Here is an 18,940-nt window from a genome sequence, read left to right on the forward strand (position 1 = left end):
GAGTGAAGCTTCCTCCTTCCGTGTCACCCACGATCACGAACATGTAAGGGGAGAGCTCGTCCGCGCTTCTTTTCCACAGAGACTGAAGAGCCGAGAGGAGGCTGGGCTCCGACTGCGACAGCCCCAGCCCGCACAGCGGTCAGTTTTAAGAGAGGGCAGCGGTTCAATACGCTGGGCTTCTTTAACCACTTGCTGGCGGCCCCTAATTGCCCTCTAAAAGCGAGCCCACAAGCAAGGTTTTTGCACCCCCCCCCCCCATACACTTGTTCGTGGTTTGCATTTATTTTGGAGTATTTGTATAGCGCTGCGTGTCTAACAAGCCACTTCTGAGTGCTGTCTGTTGCACTTTCATTTTAGGGACGCAGGAGATGGGGTAATTCAGTTTATGTCACTGCTCAGAAGCCATGATTGGTACTCCTTGGTGTTATGCAACGAGGGTGGAGCAGAGTGGAAACTGCTGTGGGCTTCTGACACCCCATACTTTACTCCTTCCTTCTGTCGTTTACTAATGTTTCTGACACTTGCAGCCTGCCTGACTGGGGGTCGTCATCCCGGGGAGCTAGAGTGTGTGGGGAGTGGTGGAGAGGGGTTAGGGTGGGGGGGGGGGGGGGGGGACAAGCTTTCGCCAGCAATGGTGTAATCCATGTACGTGTGAAAAAAAACTGAAGCGACGCACCACTTGCAAAATGTAGACGCATTTAGAATGTGTTTAAAAAAAACGTACGTCGGCCACTGAATTAGCTGTTTGTACCCGCGGCTGTTGTTGATATTTTTAAGTCTTAAGCTACTGTTGTTTATTCTGTAACTCGTCGGAACCCGCTGTCTATGCACGGAAACGGCGTGCAGCGGCTTCTGGGCTGCGCGCGCGTCTGTTTCTAATACTACCCCTCGAGGGGCAGGTATTGGCCACTGTGCGCGCGCTGTTCGAACTCATCACGTGTCGCCCCCTGCTGATTTCCGCTGTGGTGACTTTATTTTGTGAGGGGGGGTCTGTCATTTGAAGAGACGCTGAGATGGGGTGTGCGGGCCAGGAGAGTCTCTTTGCACCACCCCTCTTACCAATACTGGCTACTGTGCTCACAAGGACACGCGCCCACAAGGAGCTTTATTGTACAATAAATCATGCCGATGAATTGTGTGGTACTCGAGCAGCGCCTGCCTTCAGATGTTATACTCACATATTATAGCACACGTTAATAAAAAAAGATTCGCTTGTTAAAAAACCTGCTTTGCGGACTTTGCCCAGCTGGCTCCTCTAAGCTGTCTCACCGACAAGCAGGGATCAAGCATTTAAAATACACGTCATGCCTCGTTTTCGCGAAGATTGCCCGCCAATCCCTCCAGCCGGTCGGATATTAGGAGACTGGCTTTGTTTTTGAATAATGAATTCTGCAAACCCGCAAGCCTGGAGTTGTTGGTGGCGGCTGTATCCCCAAACAGGGAGTGGGAGAGGCATAGGATTGAATGGATGACCTGTATTGTACAGCACACATTGATAAATGAACGTTGTATTATTGGCCACAAACTTTGATCCGCAAAGCCAGGGACTTGAAATGATTTTCAGAGGATCACACCGTTTGGTTACCTAAAGTAGCGGAGATTACCAATCCAGCAGCCAGACTAAATGAGGGTGAGAACATGGATATGCTGTTCACACCTCCTGCAACTTTTCTGAACTTTACGTTGGATGTATCACTGACAGAAACCCAAAGGCCACCATCCAGTGTGCGGAAGTGATGCCACCAAAATATAAACTTCCGTCAGCTGGTCAATAGTGACTACTATAAGGCTAAACATGTGGGCACTGACAATTAATTATGTGACTCGTTGGCAGTGCCACTTTGGAAGTACAGATCCGGTGGCCAGATTTTCTGGTGGGGGTACTAACAGGATCAAAGAACATTGCTGAGAGTCCTATTTGAGTGTTTTCTGCACCAGGGTGACTGATGCAGACACTTTAATCAAAAGGCTTCCACTGTTTTGGCAACTAATTTATTTTTTCCTCATATTTTCCCTTTCCTTGATGGAGGCGGTAACACTGCCACTTAAAACTACCCATCAAAAGCTAAATGAAGGCCTTGGTTTAAAATCTGTAGCCTTCCCCCATTACCTTTGTAATGTCACTAATTGAAATAGGTGACGGGGTACAAGACGCATACTTTTGGCCCAAAGGCTCTTAATAGCACCACCCACACACACATTTCTGCGCCCTAATTCTGTAGTGTTCACTTGAGTGTAGATTTACTGCTCACACAAGTTGCAGAATTGCAAGCACAAGAGAGGGCTTCTGTCCATGGTAGTGCAAGATTTTCAGACACTCCTCCAGTGTGCACTAGTGCTACCAATGGGATTGCGAAGGTAAGTCAGGCTCAGTGCTCCATTTATCCTTGGCCTCTCTGCTGAGTCTCCTGGGCAGTGGGGTGGGTGTATTATTGCAGATTGTGGAGGCCTTGGGCTGGTCCAAGTGCCTTCATATAGCTCACCAGACAAAGCACTAATAGCTGGCACATTGTGACCAGCGTCTCCGCTTTTGAAGTGTCCCCTGCGATGTAACCTCGTGCAAGTTCTTCCAGCCTAGCCCGCTCTGATACAACTACACATCAATCCAACACAGGGGTGTCACATTTGGACAGCCAAAGGCAGTAATTGCTATCCCTTGAATGTTGAATGCAGCTGCTGCAGCATATCTATTCTGCCTTAATATTTTAAGAACTCTGCCCTTTGTTCTCACATAGTATCTTTAATTACATCTTCCTAGTTTTACTAGCAGGTTAGTTGCACCTATTATCAATCACTGTGTTGTTTTTTAACATACCTCTTACTCTATTTTTCTAGGCAGGTTATTTAAACTTAAAGTCAGAAAGTAGCAGACTTTGTATGATGTCACTTCCTCTGATATCAAACGGCATTTGGTGTCACTTTTGAGACCTCTGCAAGTTTGGTCAAAAGACATCATTGTGCAAATAAATTCTAAATGAAATGAAAGGCCACGTCTAGTGGTCAATTTATTAAAAACATAGCGGCAGGGACCTACGTTTTTCATACAGGTGTGTTATCAGTGCTGTTGAATGCCAGGGAGGATGAATGCCAAGGGTGCCTCATCCTAATTTCTCCTCATACCTCTTTTTTCAACCACCCTACATTTAATTATTTCCATCTTTCAAGGTCTTTTTCACCCCTGTTTTGTATATTTTGTCACTGTGTCCATAGATTTTTCTTCATCCTTTTTTGTCACTTTTCCGCCTTTCTCCTGCTTGCTCTGGGTCAAAGACTAGTAATGACAAGTAAGTGCCAGACCCCAAAATAAGTGCCAGTGCCCTCCAACTGCACACACTTACATCATTACTGAACACTTGAGTGTCTCAGTCGAGAACACAAATGAGTTGTAACTGTTTGTAACACAATGCTGTCAAAATGGCGAAGCTCTCGTTTTATGTTGTAATTGCAGCTTTGAGGCAATTTTTTCCGCGAAAATTTTGTTGACTTTATTTGCTGGAAGGGCTTCCAGTTTTGAGGAACTATTCCTCAAAAGAAAAATGTAGGGTAAAATAAAATGTCACAAAGTGTTGAAACAGCTCCCCCCCCCCCCCCCCCTTATCTTGTCTTCATCCCACACTCGAATTCTGGGAATCGTAGAGTTTGGGCTCACAATTGCGGATTGTTTCCTGCAATTAGTATATTTCAACCCTATCTTTGTTTTAAAGTCATGATGTCTCGTGCAGCCCATTCTCCCACAGACGCCCACACTACAGCGAGATAGGGAGGCGAATTTCCGCAAATGTGACAATAAAAACAAGAAATTTGCAAAGAGTGGGCTGAAAGCATTTCTGAGAGATGTAATTGGCTGATCTGAGTCTCTTGAGGTCTTATGTACTGCAGAATACACACTGGTCCCAAAGAAATAAAAATTTTGTCTAAAAGGTCAGTAAATGGTCAAGTGGAAAACTCTCTAGAATCAGTTTTTCCAGTTCATGGAAAAATAAGTTTAATGCAGGATTTTTAATTTAAAGAGCTACATTTCAAATAAGTGCAGTAAGTGGTGTGTTCTGCTTGGGTGCCGTGCTTGAGGGTATATTGGTCGCCCCATCGCCATGGCAGCCTGTGCATCTGTGAAGAGCTGTAGCCACTTGGGTTGTGGCCCCCTTCAGCATGGCCAGTGGAAGGATGTGATTTTGTGACTGTAGTGTTTTCTGCATAATTATGGATTTGCCACATTTGCCACACAATCCATTGTCTGCTGCATAATCTGCAGATTATAACCCCATAATTGTTTTCTAGCTAAAATGGATCAAAAGTTACTGAAAACATAGTGACCTGTGTTGCCGTACAGTGGAAGGCCCTTTGCAAAGGTTCTCTGCTCACCTTTCTGTTGCTTACTGCTGTATTTGTGTGTCAACCCAGTACTAATGAGGTGAACCTTTGCAGAGATAGTGTTAACATGTGTAAAAAGGACTAATGAGGCAATACTATCACAAAATGTCCCGCATTATGTCACATATTTTGGCTTTTTTTTGCCACATAATATATACAGCCCTGCCGCATAATTTGGTCCTCCCTGCCCCATATTTCCAGTGACCCTGCCTTAGGGGTAAGCTCTGCTGGTTTTCACCTCGATCTTCATGATGTGCCATATCACAGTTTCCTATAGAGAGTGAAATCTCTTTCATTACCACCATTGTTTCATCCAAATCCTGGACGTATTTACATTAAGCTTGTGTTTCTTGACAGTATCCTAAAGAAAAAAATATTTTGGAACCTTTTTTTTTACGCATACGTTTTTTCACTCGTCATAAATGTGGAGCCTCCGCTGACTACTGGATGTACCTATGGTCATAATTGACAAATTTGTGCTGAAACTTTGGCCGTTGGCTACGAAACACGTGTTGGCCGTGTTGGATATATTTATATTGTTCTTGGCTGAGTCACATTGCGCTACACAAACGGGGACTTTGTACCATATGAGAAGAAACCTTTCGAAGTCAAAAAAATTGTAGAGTAAACATGGTTGGAGTTATATTACAATCTATAGTCCTTATCGTAGAAGCCTCCAAATGCTGTCTGTTTGAGCGGATACCCAATGATGAAGCATGTCACCTTTGGTGGGTGAGGGAATTTGTCCTTTAAACTGAGCACCCCACATCATTTAGGTACACCAACTCTCATTGTTTCTGTTCTCTCTATTAGACCCAGGTGTTTACTTGTGGTTATTAATAAGAGGATACTCTGTCATGAATAATTGGTAGAGTGTAGGACTACAGAGTGGCTTTTGTAGGATGAGATTGAGTGCCTCTCGTGTGCGGTTTATAGGAGGGCACCAAAGTGTTGTAGCAAACTTGTTGATATACTTACCAAAAGCTTTGGATAATGCCCCAAGGTGGGATACCATACCGCCTAGGAATTATGGGAATAGAAGCAGGAGGATGGACCACCTGATGCCATTCACGCCGTTCGAGGCTGCTAATAGATATGAAGCTCTTTCTGGCCTCGACGGATGTGACTGACATACGTGGTCACTGACCAACTCACCCCCTGTTCTTGCCCAATCTAAACCGAATAACATCTTTAGCCCATTGGATATTGACAAACCTGACCCAATTGAACGACCTGTCCAGTGTACGGGGACCCAGATTCTAGAACCCTTTGTGGAATCCCCTCCTATCCCTTTTTCTACTCTTTGCCTCCCCATAAACTCTATACCTGTCAAAGGGGCTGGTGTTGGTTTACCTACGTCGAGCAATTCTAATGGTTCTCTGGACCTGGTATTATCTAAGAATGTTATGGCTGCTGACCATGTCAGAATCCTTTCGTGGAATGTGGCGGGTCTTAAAAATAAACTTCCTATGGCTGAGTGGGGTGCGTTTATTGCCACTTTTGATATCTGTCTGTTCCAGGAAACTTGGCTGCTTAACGAGAGTGTGGTTTTGGGCTTTGCAACATATGATATTTTGGCAAGTATGGGCATTAGGGGTAGACCTTCGGGTGGCCTGTCCATATGGGTTGGTACATGCCTAGGAGCAAAGGCAGTGGAAATTCAAACCAACTCTCGGGATGTACAACTCGTTTTATTGGATCCAATAAATGGCCCTAAAATTGCATTGATAAATGTTTATGCAAGGCCAAACAAGCGGGGCCATGAATCCGAGACCATTGTCGAACTGTCCAAACTTATGCAGTCACTCGACCCCTCCACTGTGATAATACTGGGTGGGGACTTTAATTGTCACTTCGAGCCTCTTTGGGACCCAAATTTAGGAGATGCAGACGAAGTAGATCTATTATGGAATATCCCTGATCCGTTGATGCCGTTGGTTAAAGTCTGGACTCCCCCTGTTTTGCAATTGCAGTCGCTGGCCCTAGCGGCATCATTACGAGCATGCAATGGCAGGGTGAATCCAGACAGACCTGGGAAGGTAACATTTAACCGACCAAATCATACCTCAATAATTGATTATATCTTTCTGGAAGTTAGGTTTTGGGACAGGATTTATAAATTTGAGGTCATCGAGAGGTTTGATAGTGACCACAATGCCTTAGCATTGACCCTTAAACCAGGGAGCTTTGGCCTAAAAAATCCCTCACCGAATGTAAACAAAGTTACTAGTCCACTGATTATCGCAAATTGCAGAAGGAGGGTCAAATGGCCTACATTCCTAACGTCCGACAGTAAACTTGCGGAACTTTACGAGATTATCATACCATTTCTTGAAGAAATGGGGAAAATTGGCCCATCGACCAGTCCAATTGATATACATGGCCAACTGGTTACGGCTCTAAAAGACACATTGTTTCCGGTAAAGAAGGTAACCCAGTTTCAGACCACAACTGCCCGCTGGTTTAATACGACCTGCCGCATGGCCAAAAAGGCTCTGTTGCTGGCCATTAAAACCAACGACAGAGAAGTCATCAGGGTAAATCGCTCCCTGTATAAAAAAGCAATCAGTGACGCGAAGAAGGAAAGGGAGGTTGTAATGTGGGAAGAACTGGGCTTGGCACTGAGCCGAAATGATGCCAAATCTTTTTGGTCCATTGTAGCAACTGGAGTTGGTGGGCAACACCATGCTCCTACACCTAATATTGCCTCCTCAATATGGGAAAGTCATTTTGGTGACTTATATGGTATGCCCGATCAGGACAGTTTAACTACCTGTACCTCCGAATTCTTACCATTACCCGGTTGCTGTGATTTAGCTGATTGTTTTACTCTGACTGAAGTGGAAACAGCAATAGGAAAGATGCTCCCCAATAAGGCTCCCGGCCTTGATAAATTGCCTGGAGATTTGTTCAGGGCACAACCAAAGATATGGGCCCCTTATCTGGTCACCCTATTTAACTGCATTCTACAGGGGGACAATGTGCCTCCAACGTGGCTTGGAGCTGAAATCGTCCCTATCCTAAAAAAGGGTTGTCCATTGACCCCTTCCAACTACAGGCCCATTAGCCTAATTGATACCTCCCAAAAATTAATGGGGAGGATTCTGCTGGATAGGGTCCTTGAGTGGATTGAAGAGAAAGGGATCCTTTCTACCTTCCAGGCAGGTTTTAGGGCTGGTATTTCTACTGTCGATCAGATTTTTCGCCTGCAGGTCCTGTATTGGAAAACAGCCAAGGTGGAGGGTGGCAGCCTCTACCTTGTGTTTGTGGACCTGCGGGCAGCTTTCGACTTAGTTCCACGAGCTAAATTGTGGCAGGTTCTAGCTGATTTGGGCCTCCCGCCCTATTTGTTAGCAGTCTTATTTAGGCTCCATGAAAATAATTTTGCCCAGGTGAGATGTGGCAAGCATGGTGACCTTACTGATCGATTTCCTGTTCACAAAGGTGTCCGCCAAGGGTGTGTGTTGGCTCCCACACTATTTAGCCTTTACATCAATGGTCTTGTTGACCATCTGAATAGTGTGGTAAACAACGATGCCCCAAAACTGGTAACAGGACGAGTGCCCGCTCTGATGTTCGCAGACGACACTCTGTTGTTGTCTAGAACATCATCGGGCATTCAAAACACACTCGATGGTTTTGTAAAGTTCTGTGAGCAGCGGGGATTGGAAATCAACCTGGGGAAAACAAAATTTATGATTTTTAACCCCCCTAACCGGGTGCGTCCAAACCCAATTCTATACGGCACTCCCCTTGAAAGGGTTAAAACTTTTGTCTACCTAGGCCTCACTCTGACTGAGAAATTTAACTGGGATAAGCAGATAGCCAAGTCGACGCTTAAGCTTTCGCAGTTGGTGGGGGGTCTCACTAAAGTTTTTAAAAAATCGACCTATAAACCAGTGTCACCCGTTTTGGAGATTTTTTGTCGACAGGCCAGAGCGGCCGTAATTTATGGGGCTGATTTGTGGGGACATAAGCAAACAGAGACCCTTACTAAGGTTGAGCAGTCCTTTTTAAGAACACTTGTAGGGCTCCCCTCTAGCACGCCTCTGACTCCCTTGAAATTTGATTTTGGCCTAGTCTCAATAGATGAGATTGTAAGTGCCAGACCAATCTTGTATTGGAAAAGGTTGTGGTCGGTTCCTGAACTGGCCTCATACAGAGCTGAATTCATTGCGATCTGGCCTCTCCTTAAATCTAAAAAGATTCCCTGGCTCCAACATATCAAAGCTGCCAGTGCCTGTCTAGGACTCCCGGAATTCTGGGATTCCCCAGAAACTTTTTGTACCGGGTTAACAAAGAAAGAACTAGCCTCACTGATATGTACACGGAATCTCCAAATACTTTCGAGCTCTATAACAGTGGGTAGATTGACTTCTGAGTTCCTCACAGTTAAACCTGACTTAAAATTTGAGGAATTCATGGATCAAATCGAACCCCCGCTTGCTCGAAAATTATACATTCAGCTTAGACACGGCACTTTACCAGTCAGGTCCTTTTCAGCTAAGTGGCAGACGCAGAATCAGGAAAGTTGTCCCGCATGTAATTACAAATTGGAGACCGTTTCACATGTGTTGTTCTTCTGTCCTGAATACTCTGCAATTAGAAAATGTTGGTTAATTCCCATTTGTAGGAATTTGGGTTTTCGTCATTTTAAGCAGGCTCTTAGGTCCCTAACTTATGATACCCACCCCCCTATTGTATTTGCCGTATCTCGTTATTTATATGGCATGTGGCGCAGGAGACGAATCTTTTTAAATTAATCTTTGTATTTACTTTTCACATGATAACGTCTTGTTTAATTCTTTTTTAAATTGTAAAATTATTTATTGTTTTATTGTACCTGCTGATGTACTTATGTGCACTTTTATGGTCTAATGGCCGAAATAAAGTTATCACTGACTGATATACTTACTTTGTGACTGAAGATGAGAGATTGACTTTTTTTTGTGCCTACTGTCATCTTCGGGCAGTTGGATAAGCAGCTTACGTGATGTTTGTGTTGTGAGGGTGTAAGTTTGTATTTTGGCCTAACTGGGAAGAGTGGAATGGTTGTCGATACTAAAAAATGAGGGCTTTGCAAAATAAATATAATTTCCATTTTTGTAATCTTGTGGAACTCAGAAAAATGACTCAAAATTAGACAAAATGTAAATCTTATATTTAGTGCCATACTTTAATGTGAAATGTGCATATTTTGTATGCAACGACGCATGTTGCACTTAAAAAAATCACAGAAAACACAAGTGCTGCATAAAACAGCCACTTGTGTTATGATGTTCCTGTGCTCCCACTATAGAACTTTTACCCAAACAGGCTGAAATTACACAATGTGGCATAATAGAATAATATTGTGGCCTTTGCGTAACAAAAATAACCAAAAATTAGGTAGGATAATGCCCGCGTAACAAAAATGTAATTTGCACCAAGGGAGAATATAGTGTCCTAAATATCGTTTACAAAAACATTGTCCCATTGATCGTAGATTGCCTGTTATTAATTTCAAACGGGACACTATTTTGATAAAGGCTTTTCGAGGACACAATATTTCTGTTAAATGATATTTAGTTTTTTTAGATTCTGGTGCCATACTTTGTTTATATGTAGTGCATTAAAAGGAGATCTCATTGTGTTGCATCAATTTTGTGGCTGTGCCTACACCTCTGGTGCGGGGCAGGAGTGCAGGATAGGATGGGTAGGACAAGTATAAAGTACCACTATCCCATGCATGAGAGAGTCATCTGTTTTGGGAACAGCCAGGCTTTTAGCACCCTCATGAATTCTAGGTGGTCACACTTGAGCCATAACCCTTCCCAGTTGTGATTTCCAAAGAAGCAGGTACCCCCAGTTTTTATGAAGGGAGGGATCATGAGGAGAAGACTCTGCCTGGAAAAGAGCATCCTTATTTGAGTTCTCTGCCATAATTTGTTTGGTGGAAGAGGTGTATGAAGTGGATTGCATGGCAGGAGAAGCATAGATCCTTGAAAAAGGAGCATCGTGCCACAGGCAATCAGTGGATGGCTTGCAAAGATGCAGAGATGTGGTCCATTATGCCCATATGCAAGAGTTGTCTGATATCTATATTCTGAATCCGCTTGAGACTTCAGAGTAGGCAGAGAGAAGCTCCCTAGGCAAAGTCTGTTGGTCTAATTTCAGCAAGCCCAAAAAATCAACACAATATTATTTTGAGCCTCGTGAGGGGAGCCTAGATATGGGAAAGTATGGATTAAGGTTTGCATGATGTAGATGTCCCATTAAGTTACTTGATTTGCTTGTGGCACAAGTGCTGATTTGGAGTCTACTGCCGGTCCCAGAGACCTCACTTTCATAAAGATGTCTCATGGGGGTCCAGGGCACTTAAAACAAATGCCAGTGGACTGCTGCTTTACCCAATATTTCCAATGTGAGAAACACTGCTCTTAAAGAACCAAGTTTGAGGTGTTTGAGTAGCATTCACTTCTTGGCGGCATTAGCCTAGGGAACTGATGTCAAGGTATGAGATGTTTGCAATCTTTAGGAACATCTGGGTGTCATCAGTTTAATTTAGTAGGTTGGGTTGGACACTTTCTGGGTTTTGAACAGAGGGCCCAAGTGTCTATTAATGAGGGGAGCAGAAGTATTGGAACCTTGTGGGTCCTGGTATGGGAGTGGAAAGGAGCGGAAGAAAAAGGTGAGAGTGAAATGATATAGAGCGAAGGAGAGCGAGTCCACTACATGACCATGAATACTGAGGTTGCTCAGTCTCCGAAGTAGTGTAAGATGGTGCAATTTGCCTACAACAGAGCAGATGTCCAATAAATTAGTGCAGAGTCTAAGTTTATATTCACTGTGATCTTCAGATCATTCCAGATGGTGATCAAGAGAAGATCAGTCCTTCTGCTTGGGCAATGTCCTAGTAAATGGCAAAGAGAATGAATGTTCCTTTAAACAAGTTATAATATGGATGAAGGCTGATCCATTGTTGAGGTTACAGAGGAAGGACCATGAGAGATTGGTCTGAGGCTGTAGAGGTTTGTCAGATCGATCGTTTGTTTCTTTGGTATCATCTTGACATAGGAGGTATCGCGACCATGAGGATACTGCACAATGTCACGTTGTATTATGTTATGTGATGTACATCTTTCCATAGTAAAATGGCTTTCTGATTCCAGTGATGATAAAATGACATCCACACTGAGCTATCTCTAGAAGATATAGAAATGTTTTCAATAATGTAAAGATCTGCAACAGAACAGACATCATGATAAGCGGTTACTGCTTGAGGCGGGGAAAAAAACTGACCCCTCAACCCTTTGGCGAAGGACAACGGTACAGACAGTACTGTTTAAAGCATGGTGGATGAGTCCACAGGAGTCGTTAACACGTATGCCAACAGTGATTGTTTTAGGTGGGTTGGGTGGGGGCCCCTACGATGGCAGGTAGAAGTAGATCTGACAGTTCCATCAGCTTGGGCAGTAGAGATGTCCTGACAGCGGGTTTGTACAGTAACCATTTTCAGACCTCCCCTACAAGCAGGATTTAGCAGTTTCTTGTAGAAGATCTATTCTGAATATAAAAAAGGAAAACACGCAGCTCATTTTTGCCGGATCTGCCCCAAACATTTGGAACCGCCTGCCACCCTCAACAAGCCCAATTATCTCCTTCAGGCTCCTCAAGAAGGAGATTAAAGCCTTACTACTAGAAAAACATGCATCATAAGCAAACCTTTATAACTGTAATTCATACTGGTGCATTTGATATCTTATTATTTTATTCCATGCTCTCTGATTTCTACGTACATTGTATCATAAATGTTTGCTGATTGATGTAAAGCAACTCTCCACAGCTCTTTGTACAGTGCTCTGATACCTTGATGGTCATTGTTCGTGCTATATAAAACACTATAAATAAATAAAAAATACCAATACGAACAGCGAGTTTTGGGCCTATTGCTTACCATTTTGTGTCTCTCTTGTCAATCTCATTTACATGCTTCTTATTCAATGGCCTTCCTTGTTTGTATTTGCCCCCTTCCCTGTAGTATACTGTCTTTACCATCATTTTGACAAGATGACTTGTACACTTCCACTACTCAGATTCAGTGAATTACTTTTTTCTTTTTTCATATAGCCCTCAAACTGCTGCATTCATGTGTTTTATGTTTCTCCTCTTCCAGCTCTTCCATAGCTTCCACTGCCCTTTCATGTCTGCCATTTTCTTTTTTTCTCTTTCTTTTAGGACGTTCCACTTCAAGCTCTTCCATTACTTCCCCAACTCCACTGCCCATTGTTATCCCTCTGTTGACCTCTCCCCTACCCTCTCCTTTATTGCTTCCCCACCCTATCCATCACATCTTTTTTTTTTAATGCCTTTTGTAAGGTTCGTTGGCAGCAATTTGCTGTTCGGCGTCTCATTTTACAAAAGTGTCTTTCATCCACTTTTAAATATTTATTTATTTACTATTCCAAGATTCGCATCCACCATGTTAGAACAATAAATAAAAAATAAGAAAAAAAAATGGTAGCCGTATCCAACTCTGTACACGCATGCATGATGACGAGTGCTCTCATATGTCATCACGTTGGAGCACCGTAAAGTCATGGTGCATACTTGCCCGTGCTTGGTGATTCATGTACATGTAATCATAATTTTTTCTTTTTATTTTTTTGGGTAATGCTTTGCGCGGCATTGGTAAAAAAATATCGGCATAGGTTTGTATTGGTACTTAAAAGGCAAGATTTATTGACTTTGCCAGTGCTCATTATTCCGAGCCATTGTAGCATTTTGGGCCACTTTGAGCTACAATGAATTAACAAATTTTAGTACCCTGGAAGGAATGTTGGAGGCTGCTCGGCCATTAGAATAGGTTATTTGTGTGGTATTGGCTATGGACAGGAGCAATCGATGGCTACCAGCCCCTTGTACTTCTAGTGTGCTGGTGTCACAGTAAGACGCATCCTCTCTACACCTAACAGCAGACTCTGGGGGATAAGGACAGTGCAACGGGAGAAGGAGGTTGAAGTGATCTTGACACGCTTCATGAGCCACTAATAATCTTATTGTCATCCAACCCCCTAGCGGGACCTCCAACTCCTCTCTCAAGTGATATCCTCCTATAAACTAATCACATTCTGCCCCACTTTCAACATCCTTTCCCTAGCCCCGTCAGTCTATTATGCAGTTAGTGATTAGGACACTATGAACATCTCTTCTTAATTATCGATGAAAATCCACAAAACAACACTTTTGTGATGGTGCTTTACAACAGATGAGTCTGAGGCAAGCAAAATCGCACCTATCACTTCTAGTGAATTAATGAAGTCAAAGCGGTGCACAGATCCAGAAGATCAACCTCCTAATCTTTTACACAAGAGTGCAGCTCCATGGTATTGTTACAAAGAAATGATGGACTTGCATTTGGCTTTTCCGCATGACTGGCCGCACTCTATGTGCACGATTCTGAAGCCGACATGGACTTGAACTTTATGTGCCGACAACTAGCGCCTAGCTTGACCGGTGGGATTAATACATATGGTGCCAATACAACATTGCCTATACAACATCAAGCCCTGAAGAAGTCTCTTTCAAGAGATGAAACGCGTTGGTTACATTGGAGAAAGAGTCTTTCAATAAGATGTGAACGAAGGAATCTTTTTTAGAAAAAACCTGGATGGAGTCTGTGCATCTTATGACTTAATAGATCTGTATATGATGAATGGTGTGTGCCGATCATTTCTTTGTAACAATTTTGGGATGTTGGTGGGGAAGGGGTGCTCACTGCCTTTTTGTTCTTGCCTGCAGATAAATGACTGCTTTTATCTGCCCCCTTATTATGGGCTCTTGCCACAGGCCCAAGCCTGCATGGAATGTCATTTAACACACTTTATTGTCCACATGTGCAGGCAATATTGCTGCCTTCACACTATCTCACTGTCTTGCCAGAGAAGCTGTTTGCTTTTGGGATGGAAGATGGGCTGGGGCATTTGATGGTTGAGTGAGATAGCTGGCTGTGTGCCAGGATGCCAAAGAGAAGGTTTGGGGCAGACCTACAGAGTAGCTCTCATTCTCCATTTGCACCAGAAGTATTTGTGGGCATATCAACAAGGGCTTTATCTCTGCTTTTTTGGCTTTAAAAGCCAAAAAAGCAGAATAAAACTAGCGCCCTATCAACAACAGGGTGCTAACACGCAAATTTGCATGTTAACACCCTTTTACTCTACGCTTCCCCTTGCATCTCTAATGAGATGCAAAGGGGGCGTTCCAGAGTAAAATAATAGGAGAAATGTCGCTAAGCGACATTTCTCCTATTATCAAGAATGTCGCTAACCCTGTTAGAGACAAAAAAAGCAGCGCTAACCGCGGTTAACGCTGCTTTTTTACGTCTGCTAATTTTCAGACTTAGCCATGATATCCTATGGAAGGAGGATATCATGGCTAAGTTTGCCTGTCCCTATCAACAAGGTAACGTGTGATTATCGCTGGGTTTCCAGGGATAATCTCACGTTAGCCTGTTAGCGTGTAGATTTTTATCGCTATTGAGATAAGCGTTGCTAATAGCACGCTATCTCAGCGATAAAAATTCACGCTAGCCGGCGATAATTATCCTCACGCTAAAAGCGCTGAGCGATAATTATCGCCGGTTGTTTTTGATATGCCCCTTGGTTCCTAATTTTGAAGTTACTTGAAAGCCCCTTGTTACTTCCCACCAGATTGAAATTGTTGTGGAACATGAATTGTTTCTCCATTGTACAGGACTACTGCATCACGAGGGCCTTCTAGCTGCCATTACTGGGTGAGAGAATTTTGGGTCTTGCAGGAGGTTCCTCCAGATTAATCATAGAACAATGGAAGGATTCTTCTCTCATAGCGCCATGGTGATTACTGGATCATAGACTTTCTTATTTGAGTTATGATATCAATAATATTTGTGTTTTCAGGGTCTCTGAAGTCCCTCCGTCATAAGGATCCTGGTATCTCGTTCCATTAAGTCCATCTCTGACCTCTGCTTCGTGCTTTATTTACCTTCTGAGAAGAATCTTTGTTTATCCTTTTCATCTGTGGATTATTTGTAAGGAAGGGTGGAACTCACTGAGTTTCACTCCACCGGAATTCCACAGACTTACATACAAACTCCACAAGATTGAGTGGGCGGACCAGCACGTCACGCTGATTTTTATCATCAAGAGCTTGTTCCACCCTGCAAAATCAGTGCAAATATCACTACATGGCACGCCAGAGGGTGCTGCTTCTTTGCTGCCACTTAAGTAGATTTTAGGCTCAAGCGGCAGCTTTCTCACTGCGAACAGTCGGGACTGATCGTGACCACCCAGGTTGAGAATATCTTGCCGGCTGCCATCCTAGCACCTGAAAATAATGCTAGGGGACGCAAAATCTTCCTCGCACTCACCAATTTAAAGCTGGCAAGCCGCACACAATAAAAAACTCTGCAACGTGGTGGTTGGCGGAGTTTTGCTGGTAATCCGTGTTACAAGCGTAACACAGAGTGGGCAAAACTCATTGAATTCTGCAGGCGGAGTGGAATTTATCATCCACCCCTAAATATTTGGTGGTAGTTTCTAACGGAAATCTTATTGAGCAGTTCACATTTTCTGGTCTTTCTGTTGCCTCTTCCAGGCTTCTATCTTGGCCAGAGAACCACGTTCACCAGAAGAATTAGGGCTTTGAGAACAATTGACGCCTGCTAGGTTTGCACTTTTTCTTTAATGAACAATCGTAAATCAATTTTTTGTCCCATCTTGCTAGTGCCTGCTTTATTTTAATAAGTTATTTTCATATACAGTTCTCATTTTAAGCATTTCATAATGCTTTAAATTAATTTATTTGGGATATTTTTATGTACTTATAATCCACTCCCAAGAAAGAAGCCAGATGCTACCACAAGATTGCGTGCAATTTGGCACCTTGAGAAAAGCGTATTGTAACCCAAGTAGCTTTATAAGTATTCAGGGTTTATCAGCATCTCAATTTGGTAATACTTATATTGTACCAGGCTAGTGTCCTTGGAAGAGGCTTAAAACCTCGCCTCGTAGATACACAGAGATACATTCACTTCTCTTCGCAGAGTGGTAGGAACAATCGCTATTTTTCTCCTCGTCTTATGTTCAGTTGGAGTGCATGTTGCCATGAAGACCATGACATGTTTGTTTAAATGGAAGGTTGCCTTTAATAAATGAGAAGCAGAGATTACATTTTCCGCATCACTTGATCCATCTGCTTACTAACTAAACATACTCGAAACAGCAAATCAATACATCTTAATTGATTTTTGCCACTCGTTCCTCTGTTGGCCTGATGGTACCCTTCCCACTGACCTCACTGCAAATTTCAGGCACTCTCAGAACAATTTGTTTCTCCTACATCCACTCTTCAACGCTATCTCCATGTTTGGCCCTCAGGTCCCTCCTCCCTGCTCAATGCAGAGTCCATCAAAGAGCATGCTGGCATCTTCATGCTTGTTTCCCCAATCTCTTTTAACCAATATATTTTAAAGTGGCAATGCCCATCTTGATTCCGTGATGGATTTCTCTGATATGAAATCCAATCTCAAACTCGGGATGGTCCCTTATAGCCCCCTATTTAAAAACTCCTTCCATTCTGAGCCACTTTCAAAAAGTCCTCCTGGACATTAGTGAGCCACAGGTGGTGCCTGATCCCTAAAATTAGCATTTTATGGTTGACAGTTGACAATGAACCCCCCAACTCCTGGTGACCAGTGACTAGCTATAGGCCACTCAGAGCATGGAAGCATTCATGCGTTGGTCGAGCAACTCCCTTCCCATGCAGAGCCCTCTTCTGCTGAGTCCCCACTTCTTTCTTTGCATTCGGCGCCTTTTGTGTGTAAAAAATTTCCATCTCATGGGGGCCTATTGACAAAGGTAAAATTACATATGTAAATTTACTCAAGTGGAAACTTACTTAGTGGTAACTACACCTTTTTGCTATTCCCCATTTCCAATTACATATTTACTACTAGGTGCGGATTCACATATAGTATTACATGTTTACATCCCTTAAAAACTGGGAATGGAGTCTGTTAGAACAGGATTTATGAATGTAAAATTACTACTAGTAAATTTTCACTTGTAGGCAGATGTCTTGCCACCTGGGTCCAGATCTACAAATGTTAAAGTATAGGGAAAAATAATAAAGTTTCACAATTATTAAAATTTTATTTTAAACATTTTAATGTAAAATAAAAATGTAAATGAACTTACAATAATTATTATTAACTTAGAACTAAAAAAGATACAGTACATTACTTTTCAAATTAAATGTTAATAAAAAATCAAATATATTAATGTCATTTATAATTACTATAAAAAAATTGAAAGCCCCACCCTCACTCTTATTTGGAATATTTAATTATTATTAAGTACATTTTGTTGAAACTTATTTGTTTAATTCATTGTATTTAGTTATTTCTTATTACAAGTTTAAAAGTTGCACATTATTTTTAGGCAACAAATTAAATATACATTTAATTTATTAAAACTACTTTGGAACAAATTTGCATTTGTGTAATTTACAACTTTAAAGGATTTATTTTATTTAACATTATTGTATATTTGATATTCAATTACGTCCATGCCTCCATTATCTTCTATGGGTGTGTGTTTCACTGCCTGTCAGTGGTCATGTGTGGTGCTGGACTTACTGCAAGGTTGGGGTCAAGTACATTTACAACTGCTTTGCATCAGTCTTGGCTGTAGTAACTTTAGAATTGCAGTTTTTGATTAGCAATGGCCATACCCTTTTTGGGTGGATGTTTGTATTTGCATGTCTGTCCCTAAGCCCCTCATTACGCCCCCTAATACACTCCTATTCAGAATTCAGTATTCCCCATTTCGAGCCACTCCCCCAGGCTCCTCCAACATTTACAGCTGGGGCCGAGAACTCCCCATGGAAGAGTTAGGAGAGACTGTGACTGAGGTATTCACATGTAGGTTTGTGAATAGAATTTTGTGGAGCATGAGTAGTATTATTGTAGTGATACTGACAGTACAGCAAAATGCAGTTTGTGAAGAGGCCCCAAAGTATCTTTGTTTCATATCTTGCTGTTAGAACTAGGATTCTCTAGTTGGCTGAGGTAGGCACCTTAGGCCAAAATGGACCATTTCTTCTAAGACAGGGAAAGGAAGGACACCTTCTCAGATAGCCCCTGCTCACTCCCTCAGTAGCTTGGCACGAGCAGCCAGGCTTATCTTCAATTTAGAAAAATAATGGGGTGACCCGGTGTCCCTCAGAACCTGGGTAGGCTTATCTTCAAGGCAAGTGTGTAAAGAATTTGCAACCATGCTCTCAGTAACCCAATGATGACACCACAAATGGACTCCACACGAGTTTCATAAAAACAATTAAATGTATATATAAAAAGATACACGATGAGACCACACGATAAAAATCCAACATATGCGTATTTGTAATATTTCAACTTGCCAGTTATTAGGCCAGCAAGCCCTAGTAGGTTCTTGCAGTATTAATGAGCATTTCTAGATGATCCTATGCAGTCCTAATGCAATGCTATGCAGTTCGTAATGCAAGAATCAGGCACTTCGTAATGTAGAAATAA

General features: G+C 42.6%; 1 protein-coding gene across 1 annotated transcript in view; it reads left to right on the forward strand.

Moving 5' to 3' along the window:
• The window catches only part of LOC146797873 (caM kinase-like vesicle-associated protein), a 592,979-nt gene that overhangs the window by 1,026 nt on the left and 573,013 nt on the right, over positions 1 to 18,940 (forward strand). The gene's annotated exons all lie outside the window — the stretch shown is intronic.

The sequence above is a fragment of the Triturus cristatus genome, chromosome 9, assembly GCF_964204655.1.
Source record: "Triturus cristatus chromosome 9, aTriCri1.1, whole genome shotgun sequence".
NCBI classification, from domain to species: Eukaryota; Metazoa; Chordata; class Amphibia; order Caudata; family Salamandridae; genus Triturus; species Triturus cristatus.